General features: G+C 45.3%; 1 protein-coding gene and 1 long non-coding RNA gene across 2 annotated transcripts in view; both read left to right on the top strand.

The window, feature by feature from the left end:
- The window catches only part of MED27 (mediator complex subunit 27), a 184,885-nt gene that overhangs the window by 102,795 nt on the left and 65,760 nt on the right, over nucleotides 1-16,330 (top strand). The window lies entirely within an intron of this gene.
- On the top strand, nucleotides 3,913-5,392 carry LOC125623472 (uncharacterized). Its single transcript, XR_012665212.1, has 2 exons — nucleotides 3,913-4,089; nucleotides 4,710-5,392. It is a non-coding gene; the product is annotated as an uncharacterized LOC125623472 (long non-coding RNA).

The raw sequence follows: 16,330 nt of genomic DNA, 5'->3' as shown, positions 1-16,330 counted from the left end.
CTGCACACTTCCCAGGGTCACTACCCTTGATATCAGCAGATCTTTGATTGCGTTGGCTACTTGCATCACAGCAGGCCCCGCAGTAGATTTGCCCACTCCAAATTGATTCCCAACTGACGGGTAGCTGTCTGGCATTGCAAGCTTCCACAGGGTATTGCCACTCGCTTTTCAACTGTGAGGGCTGCTCTCATCTTGGTATTCTTGCACCTCAGGGCAGGGGAAAGCATGTCACAAAGTTCCATGAATGTGCCCTTACGCATGCAAAAGTTTCGCAGCCACTGGGAATCGTCCCAGACCTGCAACACTATCATAGAATATCATAGCATATCAGGGTTGGAAGGGACCTCAGGAGGTCATCTAGTCCAACCCCCTGCTCAAAGCAGGACCAATCCCCAATTAAATCATCCCAGCCAGGGCTTTGTCAAGCCTGACCTTAAAAACTTCTAAGGAAGGAGATTCTACCACCTCCCTAGGTAACGCATTCCAGTGTTTCACCACCCTCCTAGTGAAAAATTTTTTCCAATATCCAACCTAAACCTCCCCCACTGCAACTTGAGACCGTTACTCCTTGTCCTGTCCTCTTCTACCACTGAGAATAGTCTAGAACCATCCTCTCTGGAACCACCTCTCAGGTAGTTGAAAGCAGCTATCAAATCCCCCCTCATTCTTCTCTTCTGCAAACTAAACAATCCCAGTTCCCTCAGCCTCTCCTCATAAGTCATGTGTTCCAGACCCCTAATCATTTTTGTTGCCCTTCGCTGGACTTTCTCCAATTTATCCACATCCTTCTTGTAGCGTGGGGCCCAAAACTGGACACAGTACTCCAGATGAGGCCTCACCAATGTCGAATAGAAGGGAACGATCACGTCCCTCGATCTACTCGCTGTGCCCCTACTTATACATCCCAAAATGCCATTGGCCTTCTTGGCAGCAAGGGCACACTGCTGACTCATATCCAGCTTCTCGTCCACTGTCACCCCTAGGTCCTTTTCCGCAGAACTGCTGCCTAGCCATTTGGTCCCTAGTCTGTAGCGGTGCATTGGGTTCTTCCGTCCTAAGTGCAGGACCCTGCACTTATCCTTATTGAACCTCATCAGATTTCTTTTGGCCCAATCCTCCAATTTGTCTAGGTCCCTCTGTATCCTATCCCTGCCCTCCAGCGTATCTACCACTCCTCCTAGTTTAGTATCATCCGCAGATTTGCTGAGAGTGCAATCCACACCATCCTCCAGATCATTTATGAAGATATTGAACAAAACCGGCCCCAGGACCGACCCCTGGGGCACTCCACTTGACACCGGCTGCCAACTAGACATGGAGCCATTGATCACTAGCCATTGAGCCCGACAATCTAGCCAACTTTCTACCCACCTTATAGTGCATTCATTCAGCCCATACTTCTTTAACTTGCTGACAAGAATACTGTGGGAGACAGTGTCAAAAGCTTTGCTAAAGTCAAGAAACAATACATCCACTGCTTTCCCTTCATCCACAGAACCAGTAATCTCATCATAGAAGGCGATTAGATTAGTCAGGCATGACCTTCCCTTGGTGAATCCATGCTGACTGTTCCTGATCACTTTCCTCTCATGTAAGTGCTTCAAGATTGATTCTTTGAGAACCTGCTCCATGATTTTTCCGGGGACTGAGGTGAGGCTGACTGGCCTGTAGCTCCCAGGATCCTCCTCCTTCCCTTTTTTAAAGATTGGCACTACATTAGCCTTTTTCCAGTCATCTGGGACTTCCCCTGTTTGCCACGAGTTTTCAAAGATAATGGCCAATGGCTCTGCAATCATAGCCGCCAATTCCTTTAGCATTCTCGGATGCAACTCGTCCGGTCCCTCCAGTCTGTACTTGTTTCCCGAGCCCAGAATCGGTGTTCCATGAACCTGCTCCATTAGCACCATGATGCCCACATTGCCAGGGCCCGTGCTTTGAGAGAAGTCTGTGTCCATGTCCTCATCACTCTTGTCACCGTGCTGATGTCGCCTACTTGCCCGGTTTCGCTTTGCCAGGTTCTGGTGCTGCATATACTGCTGGATAATGCGTGTGCTTTAATGTGCTCCTAATTGCCAAAGTGATCTGAGCGGGCTCCATGCTTGCCGTGGTATGGCATCTGCACAGAAAAAAGGCGCGGAACAATTGTCTGCCATTGCCCTGACAGAGGGAGGGGTGACTGATGACATGGCTTATAGGGTTGGCTTACAGGGAATTAAAATCAACAGAGGGGGTGGCTTTGTGAGAAACAGAATGGCCCCCTCAAGGATAGAACTCAAAACTGGGTTTAGCAGGCCATTGATTTCATGGAGGGAGGAGAAGATGAATACAAAACATATCTGGTCTATTTCTTGTTTTGGTCCATTTCATCTATCGTTATACATCTTGCTGGCAGCAGACTGTACGACCGCTAGCCATCGTCCTCTCCTGGGTGCCCGGCAGAAGACGGTGCAGTATGACTGCTGGCCATCATCTTCTGCTGGCTGCTGATTAAAAGACAGTGCACTGCCGGTAGGACTGAATCGTCATGAGACGAAACTTAAAAGGGAAATGACCTTTCTGAGTCACTCCCATGTTTGCCGAGGCGCCCTTGACCTCATTGAGGTCAGTTAAAAGAGCACCCAGGACTACGTCGACGACGGCCACCAGTCATACTGCACCGTCTGCTGCCAAAAGGCAATAAACTGCTGCTATGTAGCAATGCAATACCGCATCTGCTAGCACCCAGGAGACATAGGGTGACGGTTAGCTGAGCGGGCTCCATGCTTGCTGTGGTATGGCGTCTGCACAGGTAACTCAAGAAAAAAGGCGCAAAACGATTGTCTGTCCTTCCTTTCATGGAAGGAGGGAGGGAAGGGGGGCCTGACGATATGTACCCAAAACCACCCGTGTCAATGTTTTAGCTCCATCAGGCACTGGGATTTCTATCCAGAATTCAAATGGGCGGTGGAGACTGCGGGAACTGTGGGATAGCTACCCACAGTGCAATGCTCCGGAAGTCGACGGTTGCCTCGGTACTGTGGATAAACTCCGCCAACTACATGCACTTAGAGCATCTGTGTGGGGACGCACACAATCGACTGTATAAAAACGCTTTCTACAAAACCGACTTCTATAAATTCGACCTAATTTCGTAGTGTAGACATACTCTTAGTCACCCAACTCACATTGACTTTCAAGGGGAGCTGATAACTAAGAGCTTGGCTACACTTGCGAGTTAGAGCGCATTAAAGGAGCCCCAGGTCCACTAGCTCACTACCCGTCCACACTGGCAAGGCACATAGAGCGCTCCTGGTACTCCACCTCGGTGAGTGGAATAACATTTTGTGTGCCCCCGCTGGAGTGCCCCGGCACCAGTGTGGACACCCTGGTCCTATAGTGCGCTCTGATCAGACTCCAGAAGTGTCTCACAATGCCTGTTCTAGCCACTCTGGTCATCACTTTGAACTCTACTGCCCTGCCCTCAGGTGACCAACCGTCACCTTTAAATTCTCTGGGAATTTTGAAAATCCCCTTCCTGTTTGCTCAGCCAGGTGTGGAGTGCTCTCAGCGAATCTTTCCAGGTGACCATGGCTCCATGCACCAGGCGATCCCCAGTATGGAGCAATGGCGAGGTGCTGGACCTCATCAGTGTTTGGACGGAGGAAGCTGTCCAGTCCCAGCTGCGCTCCAGCTGTAGGAATTACGATACCTTCGGGCAGATATCAAGGGACATGATGGAAAGGGGCCATGACCCGGACATACTGCAGTGCAGGGTTAAAGTGAAGGAGCTGCGAAATGCCTATTGCAAAGCCCGTGAAGCAAACAGCCGCTCCGGTGCTGCCCCTGTGACCTGCCGTTTCTACAAAGAGCTGGATGTGAAACTAACGGGTGACTCCACCTGCACTCCGAGTACCACCATGGACACTTCAGAGCCCAGTTCAACAAGGCAGGAGGAGGAGGAGCAAAGTGGGAGCAAGGGTGCTGAGACGGAGGAAGACACCCCAGCATCCCTAGATGCATGCAGCCAGGAGCTGTTCTCAAGCCAGGAGGAAGGTAGCCAGTCGCAGCAGCCAGTGCTTGGGGAAGGACAAACACCAGAGGAGGTTCCCAGTAAGCGGCTTTTATTTTGGGAAGGAAGTGGGTTAGGGCTGCATGCATGCCTAGAATAGGGCATTGATGTGCTCTCTCACATTATGGTAATCTCTTCAAAGGTCTCATCCAGAATGTGGGCAATGTGCTTGTGCAGGTTTCTTGGGAGAGCCACTGTGGTTCTTGTCCCAATAAGGCTAACTTGTCTGCCCCACTGTGCCGTGTGGGGCGGGGGGACCATTGCTGCACACAGGCAAGCTGCATATGGGCCAGGGCGGAAGCCGCATTGCAGTAGAAGACCCTCTCTTGCTTCCCACGTCACCCTCAGCAGCGAGATATCTTCCAGGATGAACTCCTGTGGAAAATGTGGGGACAGTGTTCAGTATAGGGGCCCCCTGCCGCTGTTGGCTCTCCCCAAGGTGCGAAAACCCAGAGGACAGTACAGCCATGAAACAATCAGTCACGCTTGACCTTGTGCTTACTCGCCATTTTGGGGCTCCCGTGGCTTATGTGAGCTCGCTTTGGGACAGGCAAATTATGCTATTCTGTAGACTGTGCTTGGCCTTAAGTATGAGGAAATCATTGCTCTGTCTGATGTGAATAATGATGCCTCTGTTAAGTGTTGCATTTTGCCTTTACAGATGCAACCTTGAGATCTCAGCCGTCCATGTTATCACCGGCCGAAAGACTCCAAAGAATCAGAAAGAGGCCACGTAGAAGCAAGGAAGACATGTTGCATGAAGTAATGCAGCATTCAAGTAATGAAAATCAAAAAGTGCAGGAGTGGCAGAACAGTGAAAGGAGGCTCCGCCAGCAGAATGAGGAGCGCCAGCACAAAAGTGCGGTGCTCCGGCAGCAAAGCACGGATCGGCTGATAAGCATAACAGAGCGCCAAGTGGACTCTGTGCAGGCGCTCGTAGTCATGCAGGCGGAGCACTACTGCACCCCGCCTCCCCTTCCCTCCGCAGCCCTTGTCCCAGAACTCTTTCCCTTGTGCCCCCATGTCACCTCCAACTCAACATCCGGGTTCTTACCACCACCAGCTGCCTCCAACACCTGAAGCTTCACCACCGAGCCCTGAAAACTACGACCCTTACCCACTGCACTCAACCCCCATCACCATGCAATATAGCCATCCTGAAGTGTAGCACTCATTGCACAGCACTCCAGACAGGAAGGCTGAGTATGATAACAGGACATACGCAAATCTGTGATTGTACCGTTCCCCACCCCACCTCCTTGCCCTTTCTGTTTCCCAAGCAGTTGTGTTTCTTTTCAATAAATGGATTTTCTTTTCAATAAATGGATTTTTTGGCTTTGAAAACCTTCTTTATTATTGCATAAAGTAAAAGATACCTTAGCCCAGGAAAGAAACAGGCACTGCAAGTCAGCGTAGCAAACACAGATTCCTATGAACATTGGAACCACTGCACTTCATTCCCGTGCAGGGCATCAGACATTACTGGTGGCTTTCAGCCTCAAATTGCTCCCTCAAGGCATCCCTAATCCTTGCAGCCCCGCGCTGGGCCCCTCTAATAGCCCTGCTCTCTGGCTGTTCAAATTCAGCCTCCAGGTGTTGAACCTCCAAGTTCTATGAGTGAACTCATAGAGCCTGAGTGAATCGTTCACCTTCCCCTTCACAAATGTTATGGAGGGTATAGCATGCGGATATAACCACGGGGATGCGGTCATTGGCCTGTTCCAGCTTCCCATGCAGAGAGTGCCACACTACAGTCATTCTGCACTAGCTCAGTCTGTTGTTGAACTGCTCCTTGTTGCTGTCAAGGCTCCCTGTGTAGGGTTTCATGAGCCACGGCATTAAAGGGTAAGTGGGATCTCCAAGGATCACAGTGGGCATTTCGACTTCCCCTATGGTGATCTTCTGCTCTGGGAAAAAAGTCCCGGCTTGCAGCTTCCTGAACAGGCCAGTGTTCCAAAAGATGCATGCGTCATGCACTTTTCCGGGCCAGCCTGTGTTAATGTCTATGTCACAGTGATCCACAAGCGCCTGAAGAACCATAGAGAAATACCTCTTCCGATTAACGTACTTGGAGGCTAGGTGGGCTGGTGCCAGAATTGGAATATGTGTGCCATCTATTGCCCCTCTGCAGTTAGGGAAACTCATTTATAGATTCATAGATATTACGGTCAGAAGGGACCATTATGATCATCTAGTCTGACCTCCTGCACAACGCAGGTCACAGAATCTCACCTACCCACTCCTGCGAAAAACCTCTCACCTATGTCTGAGGTATTGAAGTCCTCAAATCATGGTTTAAAGACTTCAAGGAGCAGAGAATCCTCCAGCAAGTGACAGACATGGAGACCAAGCTTTTGTCTCATCCCTAGAGGTCCCTCTGCAGAGGCTTTGAGTACTGTACATTGGTGGGACAGGGTGGAGAATCTCACAGATGCTGCCTGTGGTTCTCCTGTTCCATCAAGACCATTCTGATGCACTAACATCACTTAGAAAATACAGAAAAAGCATTCAGTGTCCCCCACACTGCTTTAAGATTGTGCAAAGCCATCCACAATGTCATGCACGTTACCCAGAGTCACGGTTCTTCTGAGCAGGATGCAATTAATGGCCCTGCAAACTTGCATCAATACGATTCCAAAGGTAGACTTTCCCACTCCAAACTGGTTAGCGACTGATCGGTAGCTGTCTGGAGTTGCCAGCTTCCAGATTGCAATAGCCACCCACTTCTACACCATCAGGGCAGCTCTCAATCTCATGTCCTTGTGCCGCAGGGAGGGGGTGAGCTTCTCACACAGTCCCACGGAAGTGGCTTTTCTCATCTGAAAGTTCTGCAGCCAATGCTAGTCATCCCAGACTTGCATGACAATGTGATCCCACCACTCAGTGCTTGTTTCCGGAGCCCAAAAGCAGCGTTCCACAGCGGTGAGCATGTCTGTGAATACCACAAGCAAACTCGTGTCATATGCGTTACTCGAGTCGATATTGTCAGAGTCCTCGCTGTCACTTTGGATCATAAAGATTGCCAAACACGACGTCCTGGCGAGACTCGTCAGCATACTCCTCAGCAGTTCGGGCTCCATTCCTTCAGACCGAAAAGGAAGACAGAGCGCGCAGTACAAAAAACGTTGAAAGATGGCGCCAAATGTTGACGGAAGCACAGGGATTGCTGGGATGCGAACCGATACATCACGGGGCGTTGGGACAAGACCCAGAATGTCCCGCACCCTTCCCACAAGCACAGCGCCAGAATGGGACAAAGTGCTCTGTGGGATAGCTGCCCATAATGCACTGCTCCCAATGCCGCTGCAAGTGCCACAAATGTGGCCACGGCAGTGCACTTGCAACTGTCAGTGTGGACAGACTGCAGCGCTTTCCCTGCTGTGCTCTCCGAAGGCGGGTTTAACTCAAAGTGCTCTACATCTGCAAGTGTAGCCATGCCCTAACTCCTTTATGCCTTCTGAAAATCCCAGCCTGATTTAATACACTGTATGATAGTGAAACTCCTGTATAAAGTTGCGTTGGAGAAATGAGTGACACGGATATAAAGTGAGGGATTTATGAAGCAAAAATAAATTTTGAATTGTGTATCATGCATTCTAAATGTCTGCATTAGAGGGGAATCTAATTTATTAACACCTAATTGCATGTTGGTATATTCAGACCCCCACATTCCCCTGTCAAAAAACAAACAAAAAAACTCCACACTACACATACACCTTGCAGAAGCCCTCTCTGGTTCCTCATTGTTTTAAGGTTAGATTTCTCAGTTCTGATCTATCACAGGCAAATTGACATATTTGTTAAAAACATAATCCTGAAGAGAAACTTCATGGATTGATTACAAAATCCCATCAGAAAACCTTTTAAATTAGAAGCTCATGTAGCTTAAAATAGACAGACTTTTTTATGGTTTATTAAAAGTTTCTCCAGTAATTTGGTTACACTGAATCCTGTATGTAAAGTACATGAGTTATTTATTTAATCATTTTTGTCATGCTTCTTACCATGAAACATCAGTGGTATCTATGGCTGGTATCAATCATGCCATCTCATATATTATTGGGTGAAGCATATAGGTTTGGATAAGGTAGCAAGCGGCTAGTCACATTCATTGTTTTTAAAAGGCAAGAAACTGAGCTTTACATTTACGCATTCATTCAGCTCTTCACTTCCAAAGATGGTCTGCAAATATTGAAAGTCTAAATGAGTGAACGTGGCTCTGCATTGAATTTGCTGCCTGAAATATTCCACTGTAAAGCATCTAGGGTCAAATTCTGACCCCTCAATTGACAGGGCTGCACTGGGTCTAAGTGAGTGTGGTACTTGGCCCCTGACAAGGGAACAGACCAGAAATGTTTGCAAGGCTGTGACTAGAACGCTAATCAGATGAGTTTACTTACAATTTTGAATTAACAGATTTTGAATTCAACAAATGTATTGCTTTAACCCTTTAGTCTTTTGTAACAAACCCAGCTCTTAATCTCATAAACTACATTTTAGCATATGGTCTATAAAGTGCTCTGGTTAATATGAGTGGTGCACTGAGGCCTAAATCCAGGCTCTTATCAGTCTGTCTTACATATGTGTATGGCCCCTATTTTACTATAGCATCTGAGTGCTTTACCTCTTTTAATGCATTTATGATCACAACACACTTGTGAGGTAGAAGAATACTATATCCCCATTTTACTGATGGGAAGCCGAGGCACAGAGAACTGTGACTTGCGGAAGGTCAGACAGGAGCAGGAAATTTGAAATGGATCTCAAGTCCCAAATTAGAATGGTTACATCCTTCCTCTTTGAGTATATGGGCTGGGCACTAGAGAAATGCACATGGGGGAATGGATAAATTCTTCCTACCATCTCTAACACCCACTTTCTGTGACCAGCCCATGGAGCAGTTGCAGAGTTCCTGTGTAGAATCTGCTTCGACCCAGTGGCTGAAGTTCACAGCATTACAAAGAGGGTGCTTGCACCCTAAGTTCCCTCTAAGCCGCACAGCTGCCTATTAAGCCCCGCGCAGAGGCTCAGGGCTGTGCAGGAAGAGGTCCCCCTCCCCGCTGGCTCCAGCGCGGACCTGCTGCAGCCAGGGGAGAGTGCCCCTCCCTGCTGACCCCAGTGCGGACCGGCCGGGGGACAGGCGCCCCTCCCCGCTGGTCCCATTGTGGACCTGCCGCGGCCGGGGGAGAGGCGCCCCAACATGGACCTGACCCGGACTTGCTGTGGCTGGAGAAGAAGAGCCCCTCCCTTGGCCCGGCCCGGCCCAGGCCTGCCGAAGCTGCCGCACCCGGGGAGAGGCGCCTCTCCCCCTGCCCCGAGCTGCGGTGAGAGAGGGTTGGGGGGAGTCCTCTCTCCACACTGCAGCCCTGGGACAGCCTGCATCCCCATACTCCTGAACCCCACCCCAGAGCCTGCACCCCAACCCTCTGCCCCAGCCCTGAGCCCCCTCCCACAATTCTAACACCTCTGCCTACCTCCACCACATGAATTTTGTTATGTGCACCAATATGAAGGTGATGTGTCTATATTGGTGCACATAACAAAATTCATTCCGCACATGGAAATAAAAAATTAGAGGGAACGCTGCTTTCACCCCCAAATGGTAGAACTGCTCTGCTTCCACTTCACATTTGCAGGGGAGAGAACTAGATTTTCCTTTTAACATTGCAGGCTTCATGCTAAAATTCTATTTTTATATACGTTTTGACTGATAAAATAACTGAACAGATGAAAAACTCCTAATTTTCCTCTTTGCAACAGCAAGGGAGGTCAAGAGAGAACTCTGAGTCTGAATTCAAAGAGTTTACTATGAATTCTTCATACTTGTGGCATGTGTTTGAATCAAACCCGTGGATCCTCCTGTCCTCTACTTCTTGCTTGTCCATGGGGAATACTGATTCTATAGCAGCCACGCTTTCAGGCCTACCCTCACCACAGTTGACTCAGGGAGGGATGCAGAATGTTTAATACAGCTGAAAACTATATTAACTTTCACTGTGGGTTGGGGAGAATCTGAGGAACCCAACTGGCTCCCTTCTCCTTCCCAACCCCACCTCCAGCTTTGTGCAGTCTGAATCTAGGCAAAATATCTGTAAGGGGCTTTTGCAGATTAAAAAGGGAAATCCTGTTGCCTACCTGGAACACTTCCATAGAACATAAGAACAGCCATACTGGTTCAGACCAGTGGTCCATTTAGCCCAGTATCCTGTCTTCCAACAGTGGTCAGTGCCAGGTGCTTCAGAGGGAATGATCAGAACAGGGCAATTATCAAATGAGCCATCTCTTGTCATCCAGTCTCAGCTTCTAGCAGTCAGAGGATGGGATTGTGTTCCTGATCATCTTGGCTAACAGCCATTGGTGGACCTATGTTCCATGAATTTATCTCGTTCTTTTTTTTAATCCAGTTATACTTTTGGCCTTAACAACATCCCCTGACAATGAGTTCCACAGGTTGACTGTGTTGTGTAAAGAAGTACTTCCATATGTTTGTTTTAAACCTGTTGTCTGTTAATTTCATTGGGTGATTCCTGGTTCTTCTGGTATGTGAAGGGGTAAATAACACTTCCCTATTCACTTTTCCACAGCATTCATGACTTTATAGACCTCTATTGTATACCCCCTTAGTCATCTCTTTACTAAAATAAACATTCCTAGTTTTTTTAATCTCTACTCATATGAAAGCTGTTCCATCATTTTTGTTCTTCTATGTACTTTTTACAATTCTAATATATCTGTCTTGAGATGGGGTGACCAGGATTGCATGCAGTGTTCAAGGTGTGGATGTACTATGGATCTGTACAATGGCATTATGGTATTTTCTGTCATATCATCTATCCCTTTCCTAATAGTTCTTAGCATTCTCTTAGCTTTTTTGATTGCCAGTGCACATTGATTGGATGTTTTTAGAGAATTATCCACAGTAACTCCAAGATCTTTCTTGAGTGGTATCAGCTAAATTAGACCCCATCAGTTTATGTGTATAGTTGGGATTATGTTTTCCAATACTGTGCACTTATCAACATTTAATTTCATCTGCCATTTTGTTGCCCAGTCACCCAGTTTAGTGAGATCTCTTTGTAATTCTTTTCAGTCAGTTTTGGACTTTAAAAAATTATTCAAGATAGTTGTGTTAGCAAATTTTGCCACTTCATTGTTCTTCCCCTTTTCCAGATCATTTATAAACATGTTGAACAGCACAGGTCCCAGTACAGATTTTTGGGGTATCCCCCTATTTGCCGCTCTCCATTATGAAAAGTGACCATTTCTTCCTGTTCTTTGTTTCCTATCTTTTATCCAGTTATTGATATGTGAGAGGACCTACACTTATGGGATAAGACTGCTTATTTTGCTTATGAGCTTTTGGTGTGGGACTTTGTCAAAGGCTTTCTGAAAGTCCAAGTACATTTTATCAGTTGGATCACCCATGTCCACATGTTTAGTGACATCCTCAAAAAATTGTAATAGATTGGTGAGGCATGATTTCCCTAAAAAAACCCCATGTTAACTCTTCCCTAACATACCATGTTCATTTCAATCAATTTGCCTGACACTGAAGTTAGGCTTCTTGGCCTGTAATTGCCAGGATCATCTCAGGAGCCTTTTCTAAATATTGGTGTTACATTAGCTACCCTCCAGTCGTCTGGTCTAGAAGCTGATTTAATTGATAAGTTACATGCCTACACCTGCACAAAAGATAGGTGCCTTTCTGTTAGCAGAGCCAAGCCCACACCAGCACTTTTGTTGGTAAAACTTTTGTCACCCAGCGGTGTAAAAAACACACCCCTGACCGACATGAGTTTTACTGATAAAGGTGGTGATGTGGACAGCGCTGTGTTGGCAGGAGAGGCTCTCCTGCCGACATATCTAACTCTGCTCATTGGGGGTGGTAAATCTAACTCTGCTCATTCATTATGCCAGCAGTAGAGCATAGAGCATTACAAGCATAATCCTGGTGGTAAAGAGCAGCTACACGGGAGACCTTTCAGCGTTACAGCTGTAGCAGTTAAGCTGTGCCACTGTATGGTACGCAGTGTAGCCATAGCCTTGTGTTGAGTAGGGTAATAGTCTCCTGCTCCCCATCCAGCAGAAACACCAGCCAAAAGAGTGATCTTTTGCCAACCTAGGCTCAGCTACTAGCCCATTTCTAGGAGGCAGGCCTCAGTTATAACAGCCTATCCTAAAGCCTAGCAATGGGCCTACAGATGAGGCCGGGCCTATCCTCCCACAGAGAGGTTCTGGCAGACTGCATTTTTCAGACAGCTCCGGGGTTCCTGCCAGGCTTCTTGCAGCATGTGGGTGTGGCCGGTCTGCTCTTCTTCCCAGCTAGCCTCCAGCTACTGGGCTTTCCTTCCCTAGACTATCACCTAGCACAGGTGTAGCAGGGTGAAGCTTATTGAGCTCATGGCTGCTCTTTAATCCCTTTCTGTCCAGTGCAGGGTTTGTATACCCCATCAGACCTTCCTTTTAAAGACACAAAATAATAATAAAAAAGTTTCTATTATTTAATTTCCATTGAACAGAGAAAAGTGAAAGGTGGAAAACTAGCCTTCTGAAATGGGGGGTGTGAAACAACTTTTTCTTTGACACTTCCATCCCTGCCCCCACCCTCCAACAAACCTAAGACTTGGTTTCTTGAAATCATGAATGTACTTACTGTGCCATCCCTCCATTCTTGCTGTCTGAGTGAGCTGCCAGGAAACTGAAATTTACAAGCACCCTGCTCTCAAAATCATTTGGAGAACAAGATTCTCATCCATTCCAGTCAAAAGAAACAAGCAGAGAAGAAGTTCGGATAGCAGGATTTGTGTGTGAGCATCCCATAATTCGAGGGAACCCAATTGCTTTGTGTTTGCTGATAGGCCACCAAACCAAGATATTGAGATTTTAGTTTCACCCTGTTCTTGGGAGGGCTGTTTTTAATTACCTTTCTGCATCAGAAGACTTCAAACAGCTAAATTGTCATCTTAAATAGTAATATTTTTTTCAGATTTTGACCTAGTCATATGAGCCAAGTCTCTCTCAAAGAATGAGGATGTACAGCAGTATGTGAGTTTTTGTATACAGTTGACCATTGCTTTTCAAAATGGCAGTCTTTTGGGGTCTTCATGTGTCACAATAAAACAATTCATTTTGGAAAATTTCCAATCACAGTCTGGGCAAACTGACTGAATATGGTTCATCTGACTAACAATGTTTCCCATACATACTAGTCACTTTAGGACACAAACAGAAATAGAAATTGTGTTGCTCCATATTGTGGTTTAGTGGCTTACTGAATTTTTTTAGCCAAAACTTTTAAATACATATATTTGTTTTCAGAATTCTTTTCCAAATTTTGAAGGCTTATAATGAAAACACAACATCTGTGAATCACTGGTAATTAGTCAAATGATGAAATACCACTTACATCATGATATATACTGAGCTATAATACAATTCAGTATTTCTTGTTCAGATTTATGGAATCTTTATTATTCCACACAAATTTTTCTTATACCCAGAAACATGATTATCTTTAAAAAGTATTGAACCTTAAAAAAGGTTGATACTGCTAATTGCCCAGTTTAGCCTTGCTCCCAATTCAAATGCATTTAGTGTGTGCTAGAGCTTAAAGTAAAAGGTGTTTTGAGTGGCTGCTTGATATGTATCACTTTACCCAGAATTTGTACTAACAAATGGATCTTTATTGCTGTAACTTTACCATTATATGTCCCAATAATGTATTCTATTGGAAAGAGAGAAAAATACCTTGGCAAAGGAACAGATTACAAATGTAACATTCCATCACTGTTTGTAGCTTGTGGCTTGTATGCAATGATAAAGGATATTATTTTGGTAGCTATAACATTTGTCTGTCCTCTCAAATGTAGGAGGTTTTGTTTTGTTTTTCCTACTATCTGGGTTTCTCCTTCTGTCTCTTGAATTTCTGGTGTTTTCATTGTCTGGCTGCTTTCTAAATGAAACTTTGATATAAAAACCAGGAGGGCAAGCAAGCTTTAGAGGTCTATGTGGAAAATACAGCAGGCAGCACAGCACAGATTCAAAGGGAAAATATCTCCTAACTCTCCAGAAACTTAAAAAATATTTGAGAGGTAGAATCTGGACTTCTATTTCCTCTAAATTGCCACATGAGAAGAAACATAAATCTCCATCTATTGAACTCCAACTTTCAGCTTATATTTGTAGGGATAAAACAGTCTGCCTTTTATCGAAGTAGAGTATCTTCATCCCAATAGGTGCTAACAGGTTAAGAAATATTAGATATGGTAGTGTGAATAACTGCAAAACACAAAACCCATCCACTAGATGAAAGTAGAAGTTCTGACATGCATGTTGGTGCCTTTATTAGATGCTGAGATTGCATAGACAAATGAATTGTCATGTTTATAGCTAAATCTGAAAAACACGCATTGTGAGCAATTGAAATTCCACAGAAATGAGAAACAAATTTCAGGAAACGTCAAACATTAAATTTATAATAGTTGAAAGAATGCATGTAATCTACAGAATACTATGTGCATGTGATCAGAGTTTGATTTAATCCACCAAAGTAAAAGACATTATTTGAAAAAGAAAATGATGCCAGAGACATGCCTATGCTTCCGTAATAAGCAAACTGCAACACTGTGATTTAATAAAATTCAGTCTTGGGATTCTGGTGAAACCTCTACTCTCCTGGTTTATGATGTTGCTAGTAACTCTCTGGGGAATTATATTCCTAATTCTCCCTCCCCCCATTTGTCTGTCTGGGTTTTTGAATCTTCAGTAAGTTCAGGGGGATTGTGTGAATAACATAAATGATCACTATGTTCTCTTTCTTCCAGCAATGCTAATAATGTGGTCAAGTATAATGCATTAAAAAAGTATAACAATGAAAACTTGGTATGCTTGCTATGCATCAGTCTTTCTACCCAAGGGTAAAATCTCACTGACCTGAAATGGATATAGAATGCATAATAGGTAACATACTTCATCCAAAGATCTACACGCCCGTCACAAAAGCAGGTTGTTATCATGATTCCTGTTTTACAGAGGGAGAAATGAAGCACAGAGCAGGGAGGTGAGGTGACTTTCTCCTGTTGCTGTTCTTCCATAGCAGAGCTGTCAATAGAATACAGATCCTTTTTCATGCCATTCTTGTTTTACAAGCTTGGACCCAAGAATGATATGTTACGATTTAGGCCCCAGTCCTGAAAACAGTCCAGCTGGATTGGACCGTTGCACCTTGGGCAGAGCCTCACTGACTTCATCAGGACTCTGTTTGGCACAGGGGACCTGCCTATGTGGATCTGATTGCAGGATCAGGGCCTTTGAGAAAAGGAATTTGAGGTATTTTCTTTTTGTGACAATTACAGAGAATACAGTCATGAAATTTTTAATGTCTGCAGTTTTCTCCTGAGTAAGGCTGCGATTTAGTCGTGGAGGTCACGGAAGTCACGGAATCTGTGACTTCCAAAGACCTCCGTGACTTCAGCCAGTGCCGGCTGGAAGCTGCAAGGGATCCCCACTGCTTCCAGCTGCCATGGGCGGCAAGAGGGACCACTGCCGTTCCTGGCCACCACGGGCATTAGGGGGATCCCCAGAGCTCCCGGTTGCCATGGGCGACACACACTAATCAAACCCATTCTGCGGTCCTTTACATATAAAACTGAGCAGTCGTAACTACAAAAAATGTTTAACCATCATCTCCATGATAAAGTTACAGTTTCTGAATGTTATGCTACTCCAGGTTGGTTCTTCATATTGACTATTTTGATTGTCTGTTAGTGTTCTGGTATCAGATCTTTGGACTGTCAGGACACCCATTGTAAGAAGTTTGCTCAGTGGTATTCAGTAAAACAGAAACTGCAGTAAAGATTTTCATGCTGGAAAATCAATATAAATGTATTTGTTTATGAGTATTTGCCCTTTATGAATATTTGCCCTTATGTTCTCAATATAAAAAGCTAACATTTGTACTCTGAAATTGTTTTAAAGGACAGTAGCTGAAACAGTGGTATATTGTATTCTTAGTCTATTTTTAGGTGGAATAAATGACTACTGTTAGTGTTTATTGTTAGATTGTAAAGTAAGTTCTACTTTTACAAACAGATGGAGAGTTTACACAATGAGTTTGTGTGCTGTGAAGTATTCATTCTGAAATCCTATTACCACTGATGTTGCACATTTAGGGAGGGTTGTTTTTCCTTTCAAGCTATGTATAAAGGAATTATTGACAATTTTCACAAAACATATAAAGACTAGTAAACAAGCTTAGACAAGAATCCAGTAATGACTGTAAAA

Source organism: Caretta caretta, chromosome 16, assembly GCF_965140235.1.
Source record: "Caretta caretta isolate rCarCar2 chromosome 16, rCarCar1.hap1, whole genome shotgun sequence".
Taxonomy (NCBI): domain Eukaryota; kingdom Metazoa; phylum Chordata; order Testudines; family Cheloniidae; genus Caretta; species Caretta caretta.
The sequence above is the reverse complement of the archived record's forward strand: the minus strand, read 5'-3'. Positions and strand labels throughout refer to the sequence as shown.